The sequence below is a fragment of the Rhinolophus hipposideros genome (assembly GCF_964194185.1).
Source record: "Rhinolophus hipposideros genome assembly, chromosome: 2".
In the NCBI taxonomy this organism is placed as follows: domain Eukaryota; kingdom Metazoa; phylum Chordata; class Mammalia; order Chiroptera; family Rhinolophidae; genus Rhinolophus; species Rhinolophus hipposideros.
The window spans coordinates 108932579-108958980 of NC_138048.1; the positions used below are offsets into that span (position 1 = coordinate 108932579).

Sequence of the window (26402 nt, forward strand, 5' to 3'; positions counted from 1 at the left end):
ATCTGTGTGAAGATGGAGTCTGGGAGTAACGTTTGCGGGACGTGTCTGTACATTACAGGGAGGCACTCCTAGTCTTATCTATTTCAATGGGACGTTCTGTGTCCCTTTCTCTGGGTGCACATGTGGCAGCATCACACAGGGCCCTCGTGCCTGCTCCGGGGGGAACACTGGGCGGTAGGTACGGGCATGTTAAGATTCACACGGTGACTTGGGGCTGTTTCCCAGATGACTGTCCCAAGCTACACTGCCCCCAACAGTGGGTAAGACAGACCCACGTATGCTTCAGTGCTTGATGATGATGTTTATTTTTGCAAATAGGATGAATGCAAAATCTTCCTTCCTTCCTTCCTTCCTTCTTTCCTTCCCTCCCTCCCTCCTTCCCTCCCTCCCTCCTTCCCTCCCTCCCTCCCTCCCTCCCTCCCTCCCTCCCTTCCTTCCTTCCTTCCTTCCTGTTTTGCCAGGCCCCCATCAGCTCCAAGTCAAGTAGTTATTTCAATCTAGCTGTGGAGGGTACAGCTCACAGTGGCCCAGGTGGGGATCGAACCGGCAAACCTGGTGTTAAGAGCACCGCGCTCTGAGCTGACCGGCCACCCCAAAAATGTTTCTAATTGTGGCCTTGATCTGTGTTTCCTGACTCTTTATAGTCTCATACGTGTTTCCTCCTCTGTGGACTCCACCCATTTTCTTATCGGGTCATGTCCTTTTCTTATCTATTCCTACATGTAGTTCTATATGACACGTTTTCTTACGTATCCATTTCCTAATGTGTGTACCACATGCCTTTCCCAGTCATGTCTTTTTACTTTATTTTGAGGAATAGAAATTCTCAATTTTATGTAGAATTCATCCCTCTTTTGTCCTTTGACGGGTATGCCTTTTGAGTGTTGCCAAGAAGCCGTTCCCTACCCTGGGGTCGCAAGTGTATTCACCTGTATTTTCTGGTAGAAGTTCTAAAGTCTGCTCGCCACACTGAAATCCTCACTCCCTCTGTGTCTGGGAAGCAGCAGGGAGCTGGGTTCCTCCTGTCCCCATGTGGAGAACAAGTGTCCTGATGCTGTAGCCATGTGTCCCGGCCCCTCTGTCTACTGCCCGTCCCCCGGCCAGTGTGTCTGCGTGGCAGTGGTGTAACCACCCAGCTGTCCCCCGTCTTGCCGTCTGGATGTCCCTCCCGAGTCTGCAGACCCCTGGTCGCCCTTGCTGTGTGTCAAAATCAGCTTGTCAAGTTTCATGAAAACCTTTGTCAGGATTTTGATTGAAATTGCGTTGACTGTATAGAGCCGTTTGAGGGGAATTCTTCCTCCTTGTGAAGCAAGTCTTCCTGCTGTAAGCATGCGTGTCTCTGTTCGTGGAGACCTTTCAATGAGACTCTGTCATATTCCACATACTGGCTTGGACTCCGTGGTTACATTTCTTCCCAAGCGTCCCCATTATTTTTGGTGCTTTCGTAAGTGTTGTTTTTAAAATTCATTTTTAATTAAAACAATGTCCAGCTCCTTGTTGGTGTTGTGCAGAAATGTGGTGGCTTTGGGGTGTCGACTCTTGGCCAGTCAGCTCCCCAGGGTGTGTTTCTCGTCGGCTGGTAGATATGGGGGTTTTCTGTGCAGATGTCCCCTTGCCCGGGAATGGCGGGCATTTGCTTCTGCCCTGTAACTCTCATGCTTTTCCTTCCCGTCTGCTGCGTGGAAGTGGGACAGGGCGTTTTTGTTTCCTTCCCGACTATAAGGAAATGATGGTGCCGTTTTGCCCCGTCGTGCTGGCACAGACACAGACTGCTGAGTTGTTAGTCTCCCATTCCACCTCCCGGGTCAGAGGCACACAGATGCAAAGGAAAATAAAGAGGTTAAAGACTTACCTCCGTGGGTCATCTGGGACATGCCAAAGGACAGCCACAGCCAGGTGCCGTCCACCTGCTTGGCCAGGATGTGAGATGAGCGCGCCGAGACCATGCGGCCGGATCTGCAAAAGAGGCCGTTGCACGTGCAGGCCTGTGCCCGGTGTGCAGTCTGGAGCCAGCGGCCCAATGGCCACCGCAGCACCGTTGGTGGGACGAGCCTGGAGGCGCCCTATGTGCCTGGCTCGGAACAAAACGAAGAAAACTCGTGGTGCATTCACACGCTGGGAAGGAGAACGAAGCACTGCCAGCACAGGCAGGTGTGCCCACTGGCCCACGGGCACAAAGCTCAGAAGCAGGTGACCCCAGCCGTGCTGCCTGAGTCGGACGTAGTTCCAGGAGGGAGCGGAAGGGAGCGTGTGGGCCTTGGAGGGGTCTGGGGACTCTGCCTTTGCTGGTTCAGGTGTTGTTTACACGGGTGTTTTCTTCAAAGGTTTTTAGTAAAAACATAGCTAACATGTAACATTATATTAGTTTCTGGGGTACATACAATAGTTATTCAACGCTTACACACCTAAAGAAGTGATCACTATGGTAAGTCCAGCAGCCGTCTGACACCGTCCCAGCTGTCACCATATTATGGACTGTGTTCTCCCTGCTCTACTTTACATCCCCGTGACGTGTTTGTTTTGTACCTGGAAGTGCGAACCTTTTATTCCCCTCCCCCCTTTTTAATTTTTCAATTACAGTTGACACTCAATATTATTTTATATTAGTTTCAGGTGTGCAGCATAGTGGTGAGACTTTTATATAATTTAAGAAGTGACCCCCTGACTAGTATCCACCTGGCACTATGCATAGTTATTACCGTGTCATTGACCGTATTCCCTGTGCTTCACTTTACGTCTCCATGACTGTTACGTAACCACCAATCTGTGCTTCTCACTCCCTTCCCCTTTTTCACCCTGCCTCCTTACACTGGTGTTTTTGGTTTGAGAGTTGATCATGCGCAGTTAAGAGGTGTGCACTCTCTGTGTGTCTATTATAGTTAAACTAAAAGTTTTGATAAAAGAGTGAAAGATGACAGATGCAGAAGACAGGCAGGAGTTTCACTCGCGTGCCCCGGTGGACCCAGCGTGCACCCTCAGGAGGCCAGACGGTGCAGCTGACGGCTGTTCAGACTGCTGCTCGGGAGGCTCTCCTCAGTCGGGAGCTGACCTACAAGGCCACACAGAGACCTCTGCAGTTAAACCTCCGTGGGCGGCCGAGAGATGGTCACCTGTCAAGGAAAGACAAGCAGGTGGCCTGCAACATTGCCCCAGTGACGGGTACCCGTCACACGTGGAAGGGTCTCAGGAAAGAAAATGGGGCCACGCTGTGTTCGGCCATGCTGCCTTCAGGCCCGTCGGAGCTCAGGGAATGTGTAGGAGCCCTTCCGGGGAGATCAGAGGAGCCCGACTGTGTGGCTGGGAATCGAGGTGGCAGACAGGCCATACAGTGGCAATTAGCATGTTTTGGGGTGCACTGGTGAACTCTAATGGATGGTTGGCCACAGCTCGGGGTAAAAGGGGGTGGGAACGTGTCTTTCCTCAAAACATGGAGTGCGGCCTCCCCCAGCGGGATGTGTTGTGCCCAGGAGGTTGTGGAGGGAGGGGTAGGTGCAGCTGCTGTGGGGGAGGGGATCCTCACCATCACGGAGTGACCAGGGCATGTGTCCTTTGGTCTGGCAGCCAGTCTCCTGCGACTCCTGCTCCAGCACATCTTGGCAGTTGAGACGACAGGCAGGGCTCTGCATTTTGGTTCTGGCAGCAACCCAAGGGTCTGTCTCTGGGGCTGTTGGATAAACCAGGAGATGCCCACAGACTGGACGCTCTGCCCCTTAAACCCGGCAATGCCAGTATTTCCTGCAGGATCCCTGCTGGGGAAGAGAGGGGGGCGTGGAGCTGTGCGTATAAGATGGAGGGGGGCAGGACCTTCTCTTCAAATTTCGTGCATTGCAATGATGACATACCGGGAGGAGACTCAAGGAAGCAGCCGTTCCTCAGAGGAGAGTAAGGTGCAGCAGGGAGGGGTTACGGCGTGTGAGCGTATTGCCTCGGAATATGTTACTCATGTAAACCAGTGAAGTTACAAAAAAAGACAATGCTTATATTTCTGTGGTACCCCCCCTTACAGGTTAAGAAAGTTCACTTGTTTCTGAGAATATTTTACAGAAAATGTTGTTTCATCCAAAAGTTTTCTGCATGCATTGGTCTCTGTACGATTTTCTCCTTTCATCTGTTAATTTGGTGAAGTACGAGTAGGTGTCCTTGCTTTTCTGGAAACATCCCATCTCGGCCATGATGTAGTATTTATTATCACATTACTGTTTTTGGTTTGTTAACATTCGTTTAGAACTTTTTGCACTTCTGTTCAGAAGTGAGCTTGGCTTAGAACTGTCCTTTATTCTGCTGTCGTCCTCTGGCTCGGGGTCGCAGAGTCTGGGTTGGGCAGTGCTACCACTCCTGTTGTGTGAAGGAGCTCACGTCAGGCCGACACGGTTCTTGTGCCGTTTCTGAGCCTGTGCCTGGATTCGTGCGCATCGATTTCTTGAATGGCTGCAGGTCTGCTCAGGTCTCCCCCGTTTACAAGAGACTTGGTGACTTGTTTTTCCAGGGAGTCGTCTGCACTGGTTACTTGTTGCTGTGTAAGAAACGATGCCGGTTTCGTTGGCTTTAAACAACGGTACTTGTCCTCTCACTGTTACTGTGGCTGCTGGGCCCTCAGGCTCGGGCCTGTCACGGGCTGCCATGTGTGTCACGGGGGCTGCGGTCCTATCTGAAGGCTTTGTGGGGAAGGGGTCCTGTCCAAGTTCACTCATGCGTTGTTGTCAGGGTTCTGGGGGCCTCCCCAACATGGCAACCTGCTCATCAGGGCACGTAAGCACGAAAGAAGGGGGGGCGGGAGGGAGGTTAGGGAGAGAGAGACTTAAAACCTCATCTTGGCAGTGACCATCCATTACGTGGCGGTACTGCTTTTGTTGGAAACCAGCCACTAGGTCCAGCCCACCCTCAAGGGGAAGGGACCCACAAGGGCGTGAATGCTGGGGATCGTCTTACAGCTGTGTGCTGCACTGTCCATTTCATTAAAGTTGTTAGCTTCTTAGAACAAAGGTCATCATTGAACCTCTACTGTGTCTAATGTTTTCATTCCCAAAATTGCTTTTGCTCTTCTCTTATCCTTGAGTCATCTCAGCAGAGGTTTAGCTATTTTATTACTGTTCTCACAGCCAGCTTTTAGTTTTGCAGACCACGTCCATGGTCTCTCTGTTTTCTGTCATTAATTTCTGCTTTCATTGCCATTATTGTCTTGCATGTTCCTTGAGTTTATTCTGGTGTTCTTTTTGTAGGTTATTAAACTGAAAGCTGAACTTTTTTTCATGTATTTCTAAGTGTAGTTTCTTAATTTTCTAGACTTTATTTGTATCACGAGCATTTAAGGCTGTAACTTTCCATCCTTGGTTCTGCTGCGCAGTGTACTTTGGCATGTAGCATTTTCATTGTTGAGTTCTAAGCATTTAAAATGTTCTGATATGATTCTTCTGTGACCCATGAGTGACACAGAAGACAACTTTGTTTTCTAAATCTATGGGGATTTGGGGTGATATTTTTAACCTCAGCTGCCTTACGGACAGAGGACGTGGCACTGACTCTGTTTTGAGACGTGAATTGTATCCCGTCACCGTCTCCCGGAATCTGTTGCTGCCACCAGGCAGCCACTGTCAGTTCAGGTGTCCGTCCTGTGTCAGTAGTGTGCCTTCTCCCGGCATGCCATTATGGTCTCCTTCCCTCTGGTGTTCTTCAGTTTCACTGTGGCGTCTCTAGAGTGAATTTCTTTTATTTATCTTGGGATGGATTCCATGTGCTTCCTGAAGATCAAGTTTTGTGTCTTTCAGCAGTTCTGGAAGAATTTCAGGCAGTGCTTTGTTGACTTTTGCTCCTACTTTATGCTTGACTTACACCGTCCTTCAAGCCTGTTAAACGCTTGTCCATGTGTTTTAGTCATTTTTTCCTCCTTCTGCATTCTCATTAATTTCTTCGGCTTTCTCTTCCAGTTTTCCAGCTCCATCTTCATGTCTGTCTAATCTGCTATTTAACCTGCTCATTAAACTTTGTATCTCAATGATTATGTTTTTCATTCTTAGAAGTTCTCTTTGGTTCTTTCCAAATCTGCCCCTTCTTTTGTGTGATGTTCTTTGCACGTATTTCAGTTTCCTCCTTTCTCTCTAAACATGCTTATTTTACGTATGAAAACTAATGATACCGACATAATAATAATACCAAATATAATACCAAAGTCTGATGTTTTGAGGGTTGAATTCCACTGCTCGTTCTGCTGCCTCTTGTTCCCTGGAGCTGGTTTCTCATGTGCTTTGCAACTTTGTGTAGTGGCCTTACGTTCGAGTGACCTTTGTGTGTCGATCCCTGGAGTGGCTCTGCTTCTGAGAGGAGCTCAGTCTGGGGCTGGTCTGGTACCATTTTAGGTTCATTCTCTGGACTCGCAAAGGGGACTTCTGAAGATATACTTGACAAAGGAGAGAAATGACCCCAAAATAAAACTCTGAGATTGAAGAAATTGCTAATAGTCGGGTGAAACTCTACAAATCCTGAAACTCTACAATAATAAAAGTTAAAGGACTGTCATGGACTTAGGTAACCTAAGGGACTGGGCCAACTTGGGGAAAGTGTTAACCTGGTGTAAAACTGCCTGTGGAAGACAAATGTGACCTCGGGCCAAAGCCAGGAAGACCCTGCACCCCCGGCAAGTCAGGAGCAGTGCTTTAACCAGTGTGGGGCAACATGGCAAAACGTGTCTCCTTTCACACTGAGATTAGTCCTCAGTGAACTTCCCTTCCTGCCGTCTTCTGTCATCCATACAACAGAGGTGATTTCTGCCATCATAGGCTCGGCAGACTAGGTCACCATTTAAACAGGATTTTTGGGTAGCTGACGAACTATGATACTTAGGCAGTACACGGTATATAACAATGAGAAAGGCCATGGTTTTTAAAGGTGTTTAATCGTAATTAAAGGGCATGATTTGGGGGGAGGTGATTTTTGCCTCTTAATATGTCAGATGTCAAAACTAGAAAATAAATGTGAAGGGAAAGGCCATTAGCGTTTGACAGGTGTTCTCGCTGCTCCCCCCGAGGCTGCCTCTCGCTCTGGCTCCCCAGCCCCCCTTGTTTCATTTCCTGTGAGCGGCAGCCCCACTCCTCTGCCTCCTCTCCAGGTCTGGCTCCTGACCCGGCCCACGTACTTCTCTGCATCTCCTCTCCGATCGGGTACCCATTGCGTGGGCCCGTTCCTGTCCCTTCTTCTGGCACCCACAAGCCTTCTTCTCGTCTCCGTTGTCGCCTGCAGTGAAGTCACTGCCCACTGGTGTCCAAGCCAGACCCCAGGGCACTGCCTGTGACCCCCTCACACCCTCCCCCGCTGGCCACTGGTTGCTCCTCCCTGATTCCACCTCCCATGTCACGTGCTCACCCCCCTCCTCCGATAGGCCACACTCGGGCCACCCCCGTGCCCTGATGGCCTCCCGCCCCACTTCTGCTCCCATCAAACCCATCCCCTACAGCTCATCTGAAATCGTATGTCAGTAGCCCAGATTCGGTCCCTGCCACCCTCCTGTTCTAATCCCCTGCGGTGACGTCCCACTGATGCCCCTCCTCGTCCTCACGCTCCCGCCACAGCCGGGCTTGAGGCTCCTTCAGTGAGCCCGTTGGCCTGGACCGTCGCTCGCCTTCCTCTGGGACTTCTTTCCCCCTTTGCCTGGTGAATTCCCACTCATCCTTCCCCGTGGCATCCCCTGCTGGGAGGCTGAGCCCCGGCCCCGTGTGAATGTGGGTGCACACACACTTAACACACAGGTGGACTCCCTTCTCGAGTGCTCTCTCCGCAGCCCGCCGTCTTAGATCTCATTGCACGGCTGACCTTTGTCGTGTGCCCTTGTCACAGGGTAAAGACCATGAGGGGGCACCTGACTCCACGTGTGGACGGAGGTGTATGCAGCCAGCGCGCTGATGGATGTTGAAGCTGGCTCCGTCCCTGCCCCAAACACGATGGCCACGCTGGGGTGGCCACCCCTCGAGACCAATTCTGAGCAGAGGGCCTGTGTGTTTACACGACTTGAGGTCCACACTGCCAGCTCGCCCTGGAAAGGGTCACACTGCCTCCACTCACCCCCGTGGTATCTGAAATAATGACCCTGTTCTAGGTGCTCAGTAGTTTTTTATTTCCATTTATTTTCTGGCTTTGAAACCCAGTGTGCTAAGATTTCGTGTTGCCACATTTCACTGTGGTCTAGATAATAGCATAATCAATTCAGTAGTGAAAATCGGTGGCAGGTGACTGGTCTTTCCTCCGGGCTCACAGCCGAGATCAAGGGTGACAAGAGCTCGCAGCAGGTGACTTCCCTTCTCTCCCTCCCTTGGTGTTACTGAGGATTAGAAAAGATCACGGGTGAAGGCGCTTTGCCAAGAGGTACGCATACACAACGTACCACATGCGTGGGGCAGGTGTGACGGGACACGTGGCGGTGTGTGGCGAGTGCCTGCCGGCCTCCTCTGGGACGAGCGCACCTAGAAAGGAGTGGCTGAGATCAGTGAGCGCCACGCTGAGAAGGGAGCAGGGACAGGAAAGGGCTGACCTCTGCACGGTCGCCCCGAGACTGGTCGTGAGCCCGGGGCATCTGACCAGCGCCCGGGCCTGTCATCCTCACGCTGGCCTTGCTGCTTCCCCTTGGGTGTGGGTGAAGAAGGGGTGGCTTTTGTCCATCCCTGTTAGTGTTTGTTCTTGGAGAAGCATGGTGGTGTTACCGTGGACCATCCCACTGGGTCCTGGCACTTTTGCGGAACGCGGTAGAGGCTGGTGCATTCACATGAGCTGCTCGAGCAGCCCGCACCCAAGCGGGGCTGTCTGTTATCACGGTCCAGCACTGCCTTTCGGCGCCAACTTTCGATCTTGTTGCTGAATCATTTCTTGGCTCCGCAAACCTGAGAGGAGCATCTTTCCCCTCCCTCAACGCCGCCAGTCTGAGAGGAGCAGCGGCTGCCAGCTGCGGAGCTCACTGTGTGGCACTTGGGTGGCCGACTGGCGGGAACAGGTAAGGCTTCTTGTCCCCCTGGTCTCGGTACGTGGGGAATTTGCCAGGCACCCGAATTGTCTAGAGCTGCGAGTTCGGCTTTAGGCTTCTAGTGAGGTGGGACCGTCTGCTTTGTTGTCAGGATGCTAATGGGCCCAGAGGGGATTCTCTCCCTTTTCTCAGAAGTTTGTTTATTGTCGTGTGTGTATTGGAGGAGGGCGGGCTCACATATACATCTGTGGCCTTTTGAAAATAAATTTCAAACTTTGCCATCACGTTTATGGGGACAGGTTTGTTTTACAACCTCGACTTTGCCAGTGACTCTTTTTATTCCCCTTCGTGTACTTTCCCCCAAATAATGACACAGCACGTAGGTAGAGAGAAACACCCGGCCCATCTGAGCACAACAGGGCTGAGCAGACAGCTGTCACCTGAGCATTTCAGAGAAGCTTTATTTGACACTGTGTTTAATTTGACACATGTGACAAGTAGCGGTATGTTAACTGTGCAAAGCAAGAAAGATTTGTTACCAGGCCGGTGGTTTGATTATGGAGGTGATCTCTCCTGGCATAGGGGTAGGGGAGCAGGGAGCAGGAAGGGAGAGATGACACAGAGAGACAGACCCAGAGACAGACAGGCACACACTGAGGGCGGCAGGCTATAAATCAGAGAGAAGCTTGTAAACAAGAACTTTTTTGAGAATTGAAAAGGAGGTGATGACAATCACTAACGTCCTTGGTCATTTATCGGGTGCTTATTTCCAGAAAGGAATCAGTTTCTTCTTCTCCTTCCAAAATTCACAGAAAAGATAGAATATTGGCAGTATTTACTAATTTTGTCATAATTTTCATTTTGTAATTTGTGATTAGACTGTATTTCCAGGAATGGGTTAACTTCTTTTTTTAAATTAATAAGAAATATGAAAACATGTAAAACACTGAGTCCCCTGATGTACCACCCAGGGGAGGAATGAACCCCTATAGACTGAAGCCAAAGAGTTGGTGAAACTAAAAGCTTCTGAAATTCGTAACATGTAAAAGGAAGAGGAGCCGGGTGGGGGGGGGGCAGCCCTCAGAGAGGCCGTGGAGTTGGAGCCTGCGCTTCCGACCAGGACCAGGCCCTGAGCACACGAGGGCAGAGGTCAGAGACAGGCCTTCTAATGCGTCTATGCTGATTAGATGCCGGCATGATAACGTTTAGGGTACAGCGGGTTCAGTAAATGTATTACCACATTGTTTTGGCTTGTTTCTTTTCACTTTTTAATACGCCGACCAGAAAATTTAAAGTTGCAGATGTGCTCTTGTCTGTGGCTCCTGGCTGTTTCCACTGGACAGGGCATCGCGATTCTAAGTAGCCTGGTCAGGGAGGCGCTTTGTGAGCTTGGGCAAGCCCCCCATCTTTGGGCCTGCGTTCCCAGCAGTAAATGGGGGTGGTCTGATGTGTTAGCCTCTACCCTGCTGGACCCACACGTCCTTTCTAAGTGCAGTTGATACACGTGAAATGCTTAGTACGGGGTCTGTCAAATGCTAACCACCTAGTGTGTTTGATATTAATAAACATCGTGTAATATCCTTTAGCACAGAAATGGATTTCTTAGATTGTCCACACCAGGATTTCAAGTTGCTAGGTCTTCCGATCTGGGCCATCCTGCCCCCGTGGGTGCTGCACCCCCAGTCACTGCAGCTCGGACCTGTGGCACCAGGGGACCCAGGGGAGCAGTCTGCCCATCTGTCCTCCTCTCAGCCGCCTCCAGGAGGGACCACTGGGCCCTGGTGACTTTCTTCTCATCAGTTGGCTTTAGGGCTGGGTCTCTCGGCCACAGGAGAAGGTATTTGTCCCCTAAAACATGCCCCTCTGACTAGCGGGGCCACCTCTCGCCAGAGCACATAGCGCCTCCATGGACGTCCCAGAATAGTCTCCGGAGTGGGGGAGCGCAGGTCCCATGGACAGTCCCTCCCCCAGCTCTCTGCCCGCTTTCTGTGTCATGGAAACTGCCGGCTGTAGGTAATGCCTTTCTCAATAATCGAGCTTTTTGTAACCAGCTCGCTGGTTTCAGATGAACAACATTATGAAATGTGACTCTAGGCTTTCTGTATCTCTTCATTCTTCCCATACTTTTGGCAGTTTCTTAGCATGCGCGTTTTTTTCTACTCTGAAGGACCCATAGTGGTTACCCTCTGTCCTGCGTGTCGCCTGAGTGTCCTGTCATGGCCCTGCCTGTGGCCCAGGCTCCTGCTGGGGGCTCCAGGTGGCCCGCTGCCCAAAGATGGTTAAGCTGAGCCTGGTGCTGGCATCTGAAGGACAACTCGGCCTTGAGTGTGGACGTGAGCCTGCGTCAGAATTCCACAGCACACATCAACACCTGCTGTATACGTTGTTTCTTTGTCTCTGCTGTCCCTTCTCCCCATTACCTTTAATAACTCACCTAACAACGATGCTTTATCCATTCTTCAAACATAATGGCATTCAGCCCCATGAGATGTTGGAAGCACTGGTTTTACTGAATGGCAAGGATTTGCCTCAGCCCAATGACCATACACGGCAGTGGGACAGTTACCGGACATGTGCGAGTTCAGTGTCCCCCGAGCCCTGCAGGGCCACCCCGCAGGGTGGGCCCCGGTTGGGACCCAGAACCAAAGGTTCCCCCACAGCCGGCTTGTCAGTCGTTGTGACTGGGTCTCCATGCCCGTGCTCCTACTTGGTTCTTGAAGAAACAACTTTCAGTCAAATTTGTTTCTGTGCTAACAATTGCCCGTTTCTTCCACAAGCTGATTTGGTGAGAGATTGTGCCATCCACTTTGGAGGACGGCGGGTCTGTCGGTGTGAGGCCACACTCTGGCCAGGCAGCCCAGATGGCCCCAGGTGGGGGCAGCCGCAGGCCAGGGCACAGGCTTTCCAGGGGCCCAGGGGCGGCTGTGGGCCCTCCCCATTCTGCGTTTTCAAGGTTACAGTGTTCTTTGGGTTTTCTGTGTCTTCTTAGTATCTTTTTGTCAAGTATTCTTCCTAGGCTTCTATCCTTTTAGTTACATTTTTACGTGTTTTGCTGCAAAGCCGTTCACAACACCCTCTTGTTCTGAGCGTCCGGTGTGCCCCTTCTGACGTCACTGGTACCGCCTGTCTGTCTCCTCTCTTGTCACAACTGTTAACTTTATCGAACCCTTCAAAGAGCCAACTTTGTGACTTTCTTTATGTTTTTTATTACATTAATTTCTGCTCTTTAAATTATTTCCTTTTTGTTTTCTAACTTCTTGAGTCATGTTTTATGCAATTTGTTTTCAGCTTTTTAAGATTTGTTTTCAGCTTTTTAAGATTTCCTGCTCCGCGCTTCAGTATAACCTTTGAGGCCTTTAAGAGCTGGTTTGGCTGCAGCCTATCAGTTGTGATACAACATATTTTTGTGACTGTTCCACTCAGTGCATTTTCTAATATCTAACTGATTTATTTTTTTGATTGTTGATAACTGTTTTGAATTTCCAAACACATGGAGATTTTCCCCCGAATATCTTTTGTTGCTGCCTTTGTTCTTTTTAAGCTTCAGCACGTTGGGGTTGAAGAATACACTCTGACGGACCTCTTGCTTTGTGGCCCGGCACAGCGTCGAGTTTTGGAGATGTTCCATGCGTCTTTGAGAAGGTTGTATGCTTTGTGTAGGTTCCTTAAGTTTCTTGAGCATGTTGCTCGAACCTTCTGCATCCAGTGGGCTTGTCACCTGGCTTGTCACCTTTTTCCCTAAACAAGGTTTTGTGGGCTCACAGCACACCCATCTCCTACGTAACTGTCTCTGACTGTTCTGCTCTACGACAGGCTTGAGAAGTTGTGATACAGACCATTTGGCCTGAAAAATATAAAATATTTACTATCTGGCCCCTTCTGGAAAGTGTTTTCCGACTCCTGTCTCCTTATTGATTTCTTGTATCTGCGTGTTCTATCAATTACGGAGAGAGGTCTGATAGAGGCTCCTGTCGTCACTGGGTTTGCATATTTATTCCTGCACTGCCATCAGGTTTTGCTTTATATGTTTGGAGCTCTGTTATTAGTGACACGGTTTTTAAATTGTCGTATCTTCCTTTGGTTGAGGTGTTGTCATTATGAAGTGACCTTTCTCTTCCAAGGTTTTCAGCCTTTGTCTGAAATTCATCACCCGACTCAGCTACGTTTGGTTACTGTGTGCCTTGCGCGCCTCTTTCTGTTCTTTTATTTTTAACTTCTCTGTATCTTTATGTCTTAAGATGTGTCTTGTAAACAGCATATGATTGAAGTTTTTTAAATTGAAGTTGACAAGCCTTTTTTAAATTTTTAAGTTTGACAAAAACTTTTTTAACCAAAGCTTTTATCTTGTTTACTTTAACTGTAATTACCGCTAGATTGGAGTTTAAATCCACCATCTCACATTTTGCTGATTTATCTGCTTGATTTTTTTTCCCTTTCCTTCTCATTTCTTGCTCTTTTTGGGTTGATGGTTGATCCTTTCATTTTTCTCCCCCTCTACCAGTTTGGAAGTTATAGCCTCTTTCTGTTCTTCAGATGGTTTTCCCAGAAATTCTAGGATTCTTACATATCAGACATGTAAGACTAACTCGTACTGCATTCTTTGGGTGACCCGAGGACCTGAGAATACCCGACACTCCCCCTTCCAGCTCATATGTCCTTTTGCTTAATTTTTTAACCTCACAGGATATTGCTGCTGCCTTATTAGTATTATTTTCTGTTTTAGGTTTGTAGGCATATTTGCTACTGTCTCCGGTCTTTCTGCTTCTCTCACTTCCCATCTGAGACCACCTTTTCCTGCTTGGAGCGGCCATGCAGTAGAAATTCCTCCAGTTAGGTGCTGCTGGTGGCAGGCCCTCCCCACTTCTGTTCTCTGGAGTGGTTTTAGTCTCCTGGTCCTACTAGGCAGGTCCTTTTGGGGGGTTGGTGAGATAGTGCACTGGTCTTTGACACCCTTTAAATGCTGAGAAGTCATCGTCAGGCGGTCACTCCTTTGCAGGTAACCTGCCTTTTTCTCTGGCTGCTTTTAAGATCAAACTTAAAAACCTTTGTGTTTCATAGGACGCTATAAAGAAAGTGAAAAGACAGATGGGAGAAAATATTTGCGAGTTACATCTCTGACAAGGGCCTTTTCTCCAAGATATAGAAAGATCTCTGACGAATCTGAGCGAGTCGCGAATGAATGCCTTGGGAGGGGACACCTGATTGTTGTCTGTGAGGAGGGCTCTGTAGCCCACATGCTCGCGGGGCCACAGGAGCAGAACACCTGTGCTTCTAAGCCATGCCTTCCTGTTTTGAGCTGTAGCCCCTCTGCTCTCCTGCCCCTGACTGGATGTCACCCTGCCCCCTGTCCGCCCCGTGCTGCAGAATCACTGGTCATCTCTTGAGATGCCCAAATATGACTTCTCCTATGCAGCTTCTTCTGCCCCAGCCCTAGGTAGGTTCAGGAGAAGAGGTGACTGAAGTGGTGAGTTATTGGTGACTGAGTGTGAGTGAGATTCTTGCCCTTACGGAGTGAGTTTGGAAGAAGAATTATAGAGGAAGGGGCTTGTGTCAGAGGTGCTTCCAGCACACAGGTACTGTTTGGGAACTGCCTTGTCTCTGCTAATTAGCTGCAGGCTTGCTGTTCAGGATGAGCGTGGGTAGGCAATCAGTCCTAGGTAGCATCTAAAATAGCAAATGTGCTTTTAATGAGATGCTTTCGTTACAGTAAGTGATCTGAGAGAAGAAAGGAAGAGGTAAATGCCTTTGTTCTTTTCAAGGGATGGCTGTAGATTAGCTGTGCCGTAGTCAGGCTTTTTCTGGCAACTGGCGTTGTGCTTCAGATTTACAGATCAGTGCTTCTGATACAAGATACATCAGTCTGATCCATTAGAGAAGCCCACTTTGGAGTAGTGAAAAATTGAATTAAAAATGCAAGATTCCAACATCCACTTCTAGCCAAGATGGGATGAGAGGGACGAGATTTCACATTCTACCTTAAACAACTGGAAACCAAACAAAAGTATGCGAGGCTGCAGACTTCAGACACTACACAACGGAAGCCAGTGGACGCCGTGAGAGGGACCAAAGGCAGGGAGCCCCTGGCCTCCCAGCTCATTGCCCACAGTGTGCAGCGGAGCACAGGGAGAGCCCAAGACCGGTGGAGAGAGAGCGTGGCGTTAAGGGACTTGATGAAGCCTAGAATATGTGGAGAACAGCACTAGAGAGGATGGGATTGAGAAAGAGCTCTGGGGCGTAGGAGGGGCCGCTCTAGGAGGGGCCGATCTGTGCACTTGTGTGCAAATGCCGCCACTGTCAGGGGAAGGAGCCCTGGAAAAAATGGAACAATCCCTGTGGTTCCCACGAGGCTGGCAATGAAGTCTGTGTTCTCACCCGCCGGTTGGGAAGACCTCCTGATTTGAAGGTATGGGTGGAGTCACACCTTAGCCTTAGATGCCAGCCTGTTCACATCTCACCTAAACAAAGTTTAAGCAAGTCTTGAAAAGATCAAATGATTCTAAGTAAGTTAACTACATCCCTGAACAAAACCTAACAGTATTTAAAGGACTGCAGCGAAACTCAGCCTCCAACAACATCACGCTGACAATATCTGGGAGCCAACCAAAGATTCCTTGCCATACAAATCAGGGGAAAATGTAACCCAGAAGAGGAGGAAAATCAATCATTAGAAACAGATCCAGTTGCGTTCATATCTATCCAGGTGGTAGAATTAGTAGACATGATGGTAAAATGCTCCAGGTGTTCAATGGCAGAGAAAACATGAACAAAATGAGGAGAAGATGGAAGATTGAAAAAGACCCAAATATGTCTTCTAGAGAGGAAAATGCACTGGAATGGGATTTGTAGCTCAGACATTGCAGAGACAAGATGAGTATTCTCAAAGACATAGCACTAGAAACTTTCTGAAATGAAGCACAGAAAAAAGAGAGGAAGAAAAACAAACAAACAACAAACAAGCAAACAAAATGGAACAGAGCACTGGCGAGTCCACATCAGGAGGAATAACATGTATGATATTGAATTTTAGAAAAGAGATGTGTATGATTTGGAAAAAATAATGGCTAAAACTTTCCCAAATTTAATGAAAACTTATTTCCAAGAAGCTCAACAGATCCCAAGCAGAAGAAACATGAAGACCAGACCAATGCACATCATAATCAATTTTCTGGAAGTCTTAAAAGCAGCCAGAGGCAAAAACCTACTATATGCAGAGAAACAAAGATGAAATTACAGCAGACTTCTCATCAGAAGCTGTGCAATCCAGAAGACGATGGAGGAACATCTTTAAAATATTGAAAGAAAAAAACCTTTAATATGTTATGTTCTCTTAATGAACTGGCCCCTGTCTGATCACTATAAAATAATCTTATTCTTGGAAATATTCCTTGTCCTGAAATCTAACTCATCTGATAGTAACATATCCACTTTGCATATGATGATTCATGTGCAACAGAATATCTTTCCAAAGGAAGGCCAAAAAAAACACAAAAAACAAAAAAAAAACACAAAAAACACACAACCCACCAGACTTTTTCAGACACTCGGAAGCTGAGAGAATTTATCAGCAGCAGACATGCACTCTAGGAAATACAGAGGAGGTCCTCCAGGGACAAGGAAAATGACACCACATATAAATTTGGATCAAAAAAATAAAGCAGAGTAGAAATGCAGGCTTGGTCCTCTCATTTTAAAAAGCCCTATAAAATAATTTACAGTTCAAAGTAAAAGTAATAATGTTTTGTGGAGTTTATATGTAGAAGTAAGAGGTTTGACAGCCCAAAGTCTATGAATGAGAAAATGGAAACTATTATAAAGTTCTTAAAATACATATGATGTGTTATAATATTATTGGAAGGAAGACACTGATGCACTAAAGATATATATAGTAAACTCTAGGACAACTGTTAAAAAAAAAGCAAAGAGATATAGCTAATAAGCCAATAATGTAAATAAAATGGAATCATTAAAAAAAATCACTAATCCAGAAGAAGACCAAAAAAAAAAATTAATAAATAAAAAAAAACAATCTAGGTAGGACTGTTAGAAAAATGATAGATTTAAATTGAACCACATCAACAATCTCATCAAATGTGGATGGCCTGAAAACTCCAAATAAAAGGCATTTTGTCAAGAGTGTCAGGTCAGATAATAAAAGTTACATAAAAGTGCTATTCACATTAAATATAAAGGTACAGAGAGGTTCAAAGTAAAAGGTTGGAAAAAGATACGCCATGCAAACATGAATCAGCATATGCAAAGTAAATATGTTACTATCAGATGAGTTAGACTTCAGGACAAGGAATATTTCCAGGAATAAGAATGACATTTTATAGTTATCATACAGGGGTCATATCATTAAGAGAACATAGCATATTAAATATGCACTTAATAACAGAGTTACAAAATACATGTAGCAAAAACTGATAGATCTGAAAGGAGAAATGGACATTCACAATTGTAGTTGGAGATTTCAACATTCCTCTTTCAATAATTAACAAAACAAGTACACAGCAAATCAGTACAGATGTGGTGGGCTTGAACAACATCACCAGCTGTTTTGACCTGATTGATGTTTACAGAACACAGTGTCTCCAACAACAGCAGAATACACATCCTTTGCAAGTACACATGGATTGTTCACCAGGATAGACTAGACTGTATTCTGGGCCATAAAACAAATCTCAATAAATGAAAGAGGACTGAAAATATGCAAAGCATATTCTCTGACCAACAGAGAATTAAACTAGAAACCAGTAATTGAAAAATAGCTGGAAAAAATCCCTAATATTTGGAAACTAAATAAACGCATTTTAAAATAGCCCATGGGTCAGAGGAAATCACAGGGAAATTAGACAGTTTGAACTGAGTGAAAGTTAAAACATACGGTATCAGAATTTATGGAATGCAGGTAAAACAGTACTTAGAGTGAAATTCATAGCGTAAGGATTATATTAGAACATAAAACTGTTCTCCAATTAATGATTTAAGCTTCAACCTTAAGAAAAAGTAAACAAAGGAAAGAAAGAGCAGAAATGAAATGAAAACAAACAGGAAAAAACAATCAATGGAACCAAGAGTTGGTTCTTTGGAAAGATCATTAAAATTGACAAACCCCTAGATAGACTGTTCAGAAAAAAAGAAAGAGAGAGAAGAAAAACTACTAAAATCCGAAATAAGAGATGAGAAGTCACTATACATTCTACAGGTGTGAAAATAATGGTAAGGGAATATTATGAAAAACTTTGTGCCAGGAAATTTTACGATATAGATGAAATGGAGAAATTCCTAAAAAGATACAAATCACTAAAACTCACTAAAATGAAAATAAATAACCTGAATAACCCTGTATCTTTAAAACAATTGAATTTGTATATAAAAACCTCCCAACAAATAACACTCTTGGCCCAGATGAGTTCATTGATGAATTCTATCAGACATTTAAGGAAGGAACATATTAATTCTACACAAAGTCCTCCAGGAATGAGAATAGGAGGGAACACTTCTCATTTCATGAGGCCAGCATTTCCTGATACCCAAACCAGACAAAGGTTATGAACCAATATCCCTCATGAACAACCCTTCATGAATTAGAAAATTTTAGCAAATCAAATCCAGCAACATGTAAAAAGAAGACTACGTCGTAACCAAGTAGGATTTATCCCAGGAATGCAAGGTTGGTTTAACATTCAAAATCAATCATTATAATTTACTATATTAACAGACAAAAAAATAAAGAAGAGAAAGAAAAAGAAAAACCATATGACTAAATCATTGGGGCGGGGGGGGGGAGTCATTTGACAAACTTAATACTCGTTCATGGTAAAAAGAATAAAATCTCCGCAAACTAGAATAAAAGTGAACGTCCTCGATCTAATAAAGGGCCCTATGAAAAACCTGTAGCTAGTGTCATACTTGATGATGAAAGACTGAAAGCTTTCCTTCTAAGATTGGGAGCACGACAAGCATGTCTGCTCTCACCACTTTTATTTAGCATTACACTAGAAAAATAAGACAAGAAAAGCAATAAAAGACATACGGAATAGAAAAGTGAAATTGTCTTTGTTCGCTGGTGGCAAGATGGTCTATGTGGCAAATCTAAGAGATCTACAAAAAAGCTACTACATCTAATAAGTGAGTTTAGTGGGTTTACAGGATACAGATCAATATGACGAAATGGATTTTACTTCTATAGACGAACAGCAAACAATTAAAAGCTGTAATAAAACACCATTTACAATACCATAAAAATAGAGAATTCCTAGGGATCAGTATAAGCAAAAACTGTGCCAAGAGAAATTAAAGAAGACCTAAATAAATGGAGAGCTATACTATGTTAATGAACCAGAAGACCCGATGTTACTAGCAGGTCAGTTCTACCAAAAGTGATATGTAGATTGAGTATAATCACAATAAAAATCCTGGCAAGGCTTTTTGGTAGAAACTTACAAGCATATTTAAAACTTTACATGGACATCCAAGGACCCAGAGTAGCCAGAATAATTTTGAAGAGACAAACAAATGACGACCTGGTTTGAAGACTTCTCTATTGCTACAATCGTTTAGGCACTGTGGAACTGGCAGAAAGTTATATGTGAAGCTAAGTGGGTGGACTAGATTCCAGAAACAAACCCCCACACTTATAGTCAGTCAATTTCCCACAGAAGTGCCAACATAATTCAATGAGGGAGTGATAGTATTTGCAACAAATGGTGCCAGGACAATTGCACACTCGTATGCAAACACAATGCACCTTTCTGATTAGTTTGTTCATTTATTCTGATCCTTAGATTCCACATAGAAGTGAGATCATATGGTATTTGTCTTTCTCCGTCTGACTTATGTCACTCAGTATAATGTTCTCTAGGTCCATCCGTATCGTTGCAGATGGTACGATTTCCTTCTTCTTTGTGGGATTAGAGAATGGAGACTTTAACTTACTTTCTCTGCCTGTTGTGAATCCTGCTGAAGTTGAAGCATGTTTGCAGCAAAAATACGCGAATGCCAGCTATCTTGCGGAAAATTTTATAGCTTTTAAGACGTATTTCACCTGGATAATACTGGTCACTAGTGGACAATATCACATCTCAAATGAAAATGTACTTAGAATGGCTCCACAAAGACTAGAAAATCATCAATTTTTAAGAAAATGAAATACTGGATCAAGTTGTGTCAAAATTAGCATAAAGAGTTTTGCGTTCATGAAAGTAAGGCACTGCGTGACAGATTATCCTACCCCAGAGACACTGAATTCTTAATTATTGTTGTTAAAAATTTAAAGTGCTAGTTTATGTTTAATAATTTAATTTACATGACTTATAGAAAGTGGCTACTTATAATTGCTTTTATTATTAAACAACATATCAACTACAAAACACACAAAAAAACAGTGCACCTTTGCCCTACTTCATCCCATTGTAAAATAAATGCAAAATGGGTCACAGACCTAAATATGAAAGATTAAACTCTTAGATTTATAGAAGAAAAATGTATGTGTACGATGGAATGTCATTCAGTTTGAAAAAGGAAGGACATTCTGACACGTGCTAAAACACAGACGTACCTGGAGGACAGATCCTGTGTGACCCCACTGATACAAGGTCCCTGGAGTCGTCACATTCGTAGACACAGAACGTGGATGATGGAGGGAGCGGTGGGGAGCTCGTGTTTGACAGGAGCAGAGTTCAGTTGGGGAACATGGAAAGTTCTGGAGATGGACGGTGGTGAAGCTTACACAACAGTGGGCTGTGCCTGACGCCACTGAGCTGTACACTTAGCAATGGTTCAGTGGTGGGGTTTAGGTATGTTTCACCACAAGTTGAAGCAAGCAGAAGCAAGGACCAAAGCTGGCCAGTAGGCCTGGGGTTTCTTTGTCGATCACAGGCTGGCGGCCTGGAGGGGAGCCCGGTGTGCAGGGTTAGTGGGTTTGGGTGGGAGAGAGAGTGCAGATGAGGTTGGGCATAATCGCCGTGCAGGGAGGCGCAGAGCCAGAGGCCTGGGGGCTGCGGGGTTCCTCCTGGCACGGCCCTCGGGAAGGCGGCTGCCTTTGGCTGGTCCTGAGGGCCTGCAGGGAGGCTGCAGTTGGCTTGCGGCCCTTCCTGGGGTGTTGGTTTGTGAGTCTGTCTTGGGGTCTCCTTATCAGGAGTGGAAAGTATCGGCTCAGAAAGGCCCCAAATCGGCCACGTGCCTGGCGGTGCTGAGGTTTGTGGAATCTGCAGTTCACGGGCAAATAAAGGTCATTCACAATCGTCGGTTTTCCTGACGTGCAGGAGTTTGGTCACTGTGTAAGTACACGTGTTTGTGCCTTTCACTTCCAGGCCTTCAGGTTGGAAGCCTCGAAGGACCATTGCTCGCACTGGCTCTGCTGACCCTGTGCCTGGGTAAGTCAGGAGAAGGAGGTGAGCAGTGTGTGTGTGTGTGTGTGTGTGTGTGCGTGTGTTGGGAGAAGGAGGTGAGTGGGGGGTGTGGGGGACATGTGTGTTGTGTGTGGTGTGTGTGTATGCGTGTGTGTGTGTGTTGGGAGAAGGAGGTGAGTGGGGGGTGTGGGGGACATGTGTGTGTGTATGCGTGTGTGTGTGTGTTGGGAGAAGGAGGTGAGTGGGGGGTGTGGGGGACATGTGTGTGTGTATGCGTGTGTGTGTGTGTTAGGAGAAGGAGGTGAGTGGAGGGTGTGGGGGACATGTGTGTTGTGTGTGGTGTGTGTGTGTGTGTGTGTGTGTGTGTGTGTGTGTGCGTGCGCGCGCTCCCTGCAGCAGCCCGGGAGTGGGTCCCATCCCTGTGACCTAGGCCTGGCTCTTGTTGGCAGCTGATGAAATCCATGTGCCCTGAGAGCCAGGCTGTCTGCGCCAGCTTCAGTGACATTGAAGGGACCTTGTGGGGCACAGTTGGGCCTTCGTGCATGTCGATTGATTTTCTTAAAGGGACATACACTTTGAAGTTTTCTTCAGCCCAAGGATATTTACTAATCAGTTCTCATTTGTCCAAATCCAAATGAAAAAGTTCAGCTGTGTGGTCTCCCCTTCTGTTCACTCCTGGGGGGATGAGCTGAGGGGCCGAGCTGAAAACTGCTGGTGGGCCCAGACTGTCCTCGGGGGCACAGCAGTGGGTGTCGCCCGCGCTGAGCTGGAGTCCGGGCATCTCTGTAAGGTGGATGTAACTGTCCAGTTTAGACGCTTGGGGAGATGTGTGACCCCAAGTCCCTGTGCATGTGAGCCATGAGCAGGAAGGCCCTGTTAGCCATCGGGCAGTCAGCTCCTGTCCTCCGTGACCTGGCTCCTGGCAGTGGGGACCCTCCTTTTCAGCTCCAGGCTGACCACCTCCCCTCTGTGCCCACTTTGCCCTCAGGATCTATGGTAGGTGAGGGAGCTGCAGGCTCCTGACGCTAAGCACGTGTGTGCGCGCGCGCGCTCCCTGCAGCAGCCCCGGAGTGGGTCCCATCCCAGCCTCCTGCTGGAGCTTCCTGGGGCCTGGAGACAGCAGTGCTGTAAGGCGCTGGGGCACCCCCAGGCACCGCGTCTGAAAGTCTGCGGTTGTTAACTCATAGCCCCCAGTTCCAGGGTGGGGCTGGGGGGCAGGCGACTCAAGCTCCTGTGTAATCACTACAGCAAACAGTGTGCTGGTAGCTACTGTTTGGTGAAAACAAAACAACTTTTGGGATATGAGTAGGATTGATGGAACCCGTCGTCAGTCCCATACTTTTTATAATCATGACTTGTTTAAAATAATGTCTCTTAAATATGTGAACCGAGCAAGTGTCGCTTTAGAATTCAGTATTTTGTTAGGAGTGCTTATTTGATAACTGGTAACATAAGTGTGACACACACGGCAGCTCCCAGCTAACGAGTACTCGGAGCATCTTGTCTCCAACATTCTGAGTTAACTGAAGTTTATTTGCTGTTTTTGCTCATTATTGATTGAATACACAGCTGATAGTTAAATTACTGCAAGCTACTATTGTGTGAAAAGGAAAATCAACCTATACTGAATCCTGAAGCTGGGCTCAGTGTATTCCCTTCCACATGCTTGTCGTCTGCCAATGGCTGGACTATGGCCAGGGCTCAGGGGCTTCTCTCCCTCACGAGGGTGTAGCCTGTGACGGCTTCAGGGGCTGTGGGTGGCGCCAAGAGCCTGCAATCTGTGAGGCACGTTGCACTGTGCACGGCAGGCATGTGTGCTGCACGCTGGCCGGTTTCTGGGGAGAGTGGCTGAGAGGCACTAGTCATCGGCCTGACCTCTCCCAGAAAAACTGAGCTTGAGAGGTTGGACATAGAAATCGGTTTGCTCTCCCACATCTCTGGGGATGGGGACCTCCGAGTTCTGTAACAATCGAGGGCTTGGAAAAGACCGGGAAGAAGAGGAATGGCAAGTTGGAGACATTGTGCTTTTCAGGACTAGTCATAGTCACGGGGGTGGGTGGGTGGGGCAGATCAGATTCATAACAAGTGCCCAGCCCAGAACTCACATTCACACAGTGGAAGGCCGTCAGTTGCATGTGCACGATTTACCTCTTTCCAGAGGCAGGAAAGAAGCAGCAAAACCACCAGACAATACTATGTGACAGCCCCCACCCCATGCTATTGACAAGCTGGTAATGGTCAGTCCGGAAATAACCAGAACTCTTGTGTGTGACTCGACCCGTGCCTCTCAAAAGATGATGTCCAAGAGTGTAATGAACATCTGGAAAGGTGTGCACCTTAGTCATCGGAGGGATGAAAAGAAAAAACCACAGATGTGGTGTCTGTGCAGCACCGGACTGGCTAAAATGGGAAAGACAGACAGTGGGCGCTCACACATCCTGGGGGCTGGAGCACATCGTGGGGGTCCAATCACTTGGGAAAACTGTCACGACGGTGATGATGCATGTGTGTGCTGGGCCCCGCACTCTCAGAATCCCGCATCCACACACGTGGAGGAAATCTTACCATTTGTGTTTTTCAGATGAGGACACAGGCTCGGGATGAGTGTTTGGCTGTGCTCATGCCAAGCGGCCACTGTGGCCCTGAGGATGGGTGTGTGTCCGTCCTGTCCCTGCCCGGTCCTGGTGCCCTGGTAGACACTGCGCTGGCCGGTGTGTCATGTTGCTGCCCAGGAGTGAGACGCGCTTAGCCGGCCAGAGTCCCTTTTGTGGACTCCCGAAGGCTCTGGGGCTGGACTCCTCCTGGGAACGCCGCTTGGCATGGCCTCTGGGGGTGGTGGCATATGTGGTCCCTTTGCTGTGTGGCCCCTTCACTGACAAATGGTAGGACCGATAAGCTCTCCTACGTAGCTGTTACTGCAACTTTAGCCCACACTTGTTTTCCACAACCTGTCTTCCAAGTTCTAAGGTGACCTTAAGGCTGGCCTTACTCGTTCTTACGCACTGATACTGGAACAGGGTCTTTCCTGGGAGTTCATCTCACAGGCTCCTCTCCTCCCTCTGCCTGGTGTTCAGGCACCTGGCTGCCTCCTTCCAGGCGGGCCGTGGACCTTGCTCTTTGCAGCAGGAGGGAACGATTGGGCGTCAGCAGAGGAACCCCTTGCAGTCCCTGAGAGCAGTCTGCTGTCCGACAGAGTCTCCCTGACAGCCACCCCGTGGGGTCAGGTCTCCTGAGGGTGAGGGTGCATTTCTGCTCTCAGGGTGACCAGGGCAGGACCTTCGGGAGACCCAGAAGACTCTCTGAGGAAGGTGACGTAGGTATGTGATGTTTTGGTCTTTCCTGGCGAAGGTCGGCAGCGCCCCTGTTGCTGGGATCCCGCTGTTTTGTGAATTCTGGAAGGAGGGGAAGCCCCGGACTTCAGCTGCAGAGGTTTTGTGTCCGCGCCTCTCTCTGTGGAACTGTGGTTTGGTCCACGGCAGCACGGCTGCCATGTGCTGTGAGCCCCTGGGGAGCGGAGGCCCCCACAGACCAATCACTGCTGTGGCCCCCAGACCACATGTACTGGGAGCCGCAGTCCAGGGCCCCTTGGGGAGGCGCCGGCATCTGCAAGGTGGGCGGCGAGTCCCATGTGCCCGCCAGATGGGGAGGTTCTGTTTGCTCGCAACGTAGTGTAGGGGCCGGGCAAAGGCTCGGACTTTGACCAGCCAGCTTGTGTCCAGAGAAGGCACGTGTCCTGCAACATAAGCTTTTTTGTTTAAAAAACAAATCTTATCAGTGTTGAGGATAATTAGTTAGACTGTCGTTACACCATAGAGACAAAAGGTTGGGGCTTAATAAACAAGCGAGGTCATTTCTTTCTTAATATTTAAATTTTAATTATAAAAGTGACACATGCTTGTCAAAATTAAACACAGAACCAAATCCAATAAATAATCAAAATCCCAGATCCACTCTTTTGCCTGGAGGGAACTCCTGTAAGTGGTTTGTGTTTTTACAAGTTTTACTGAGCTTGTGAAAGCACACGTCAGAACAGACATACATGCACAGAGCTTCTAAAAATGTGCTTCTGTGTCACAGCATACATCTGGGCAGCTTGACGTAACTTGTCTGGAAGTCTTTTCAGACACATAGACCTACCTCACTTCAAAAACGTAACGTCCTCTTTTATGCGTGTTCTAAAGTGTGCGTGGCTCTACGTGTATGTACACGTGTGCTAGTTTCAGAGCCCCCCATTATCACTTTGTTAGGAACAGCGTGTGCTTCCGGGACTGAGATGTGTGTGCACGGCTTGGAATGCGTGTGGAACTGGCACACTTGTTCCGAAGTGAGGGGCTGGCTGGGATCGGGTGACGCAGTGGAGACAGTGTCTGTGAAGAGGGTGACGATGGCCCTGAGGTGCTGTGGTGTTAGTGAGCCCCATGGGGCCCAGGTTCTCAACCCAAGGGGGGGGTTGGAGGGGGGATTCTGCCTCCTGCTGTTGGGGAAGTGGCTGTCCCTTCTGTCTCTGGCTGGTGCTGTCAGTAAGTTGGGAGGGGTGGAGGAGCCTCCTCTGGGACAGTGGCCTGGGCCAGGCTCCTTCCCACCTAGGAGCATCTGTTTTCTAGAACGTTCCACACTGTGTTCCTCCCTCTGGGACGCCCGTAAAGTAGGTTGTGTGCACGCAGGTCCCCGTGCCTTTTGTGGACTGGGTGACCGGTGCGTTCCTCCAAGCATGGAGCAGAAGCAGCAGCGGGCTGTGGCCCCCGACTCTGCTTGGCCCCAGGCCGCCGGTCGGGGTGCAGGCGTGTGTCACAGACGCAGCCTGCCCGGCAGCTCCTTGCCTCTGGGTGACTAGAACTACACGTCGAAGCGCCTGCTGCTGGCCGAGCCTCGGAGCAGCAGCACGTGTGCCGGGGCTGGCTTTGTCCCGAGGGCCTCCCGTGGGAGCAGGGTCACAGGCAGTCTCCTCCCACTGGCTTCCGTGGGGGCTGAAACCAGGGGGCGAGTCCGTGGGAACCCCAGCACCACGCCGGCTCCCGCGGTCCAGCCCCGACGCTGGAGGGAGGGCGCCAACGCCTCATGGCGAGTCCCGGCACCGGCTCGTGCCTCAGTGTCACGCACGTGAC

The 26402-nt window shown here is 48.0% G+C and overlaps 1 protein-coding gene across 5 annotated transcripts in view; it reads left to right on the forward strand.

Annotated features, from left to right (window-relative positions):
- AGPAT3 (1-acylglycerol-3-phosphate O-acyltransferase 3) overlaps positions 1-26402 on the forward strand; it is a gene marked incomplete at its 3' end in the record, with an annotated part of 96107 nt that overhangs the window by 5324 nt on the left and 64381 nt on the right. For 2 of the 5 annotated variants that reach the window (XM_081070593.1, XM_081070594.1), the window contains exon 2: positions 21259-21321. The exons of 1 other annotated variant lie outside the window; for it this stretch is intronic. Of the gene's footprint in view, positions 1-21258; positions 21340-24416; positions 24615-26402 lie in introns of those variants that run through there. 2 more of the 5 variants (XM_081070597.1, XM_081070599.1) reach the window with 2 other exon arrangements.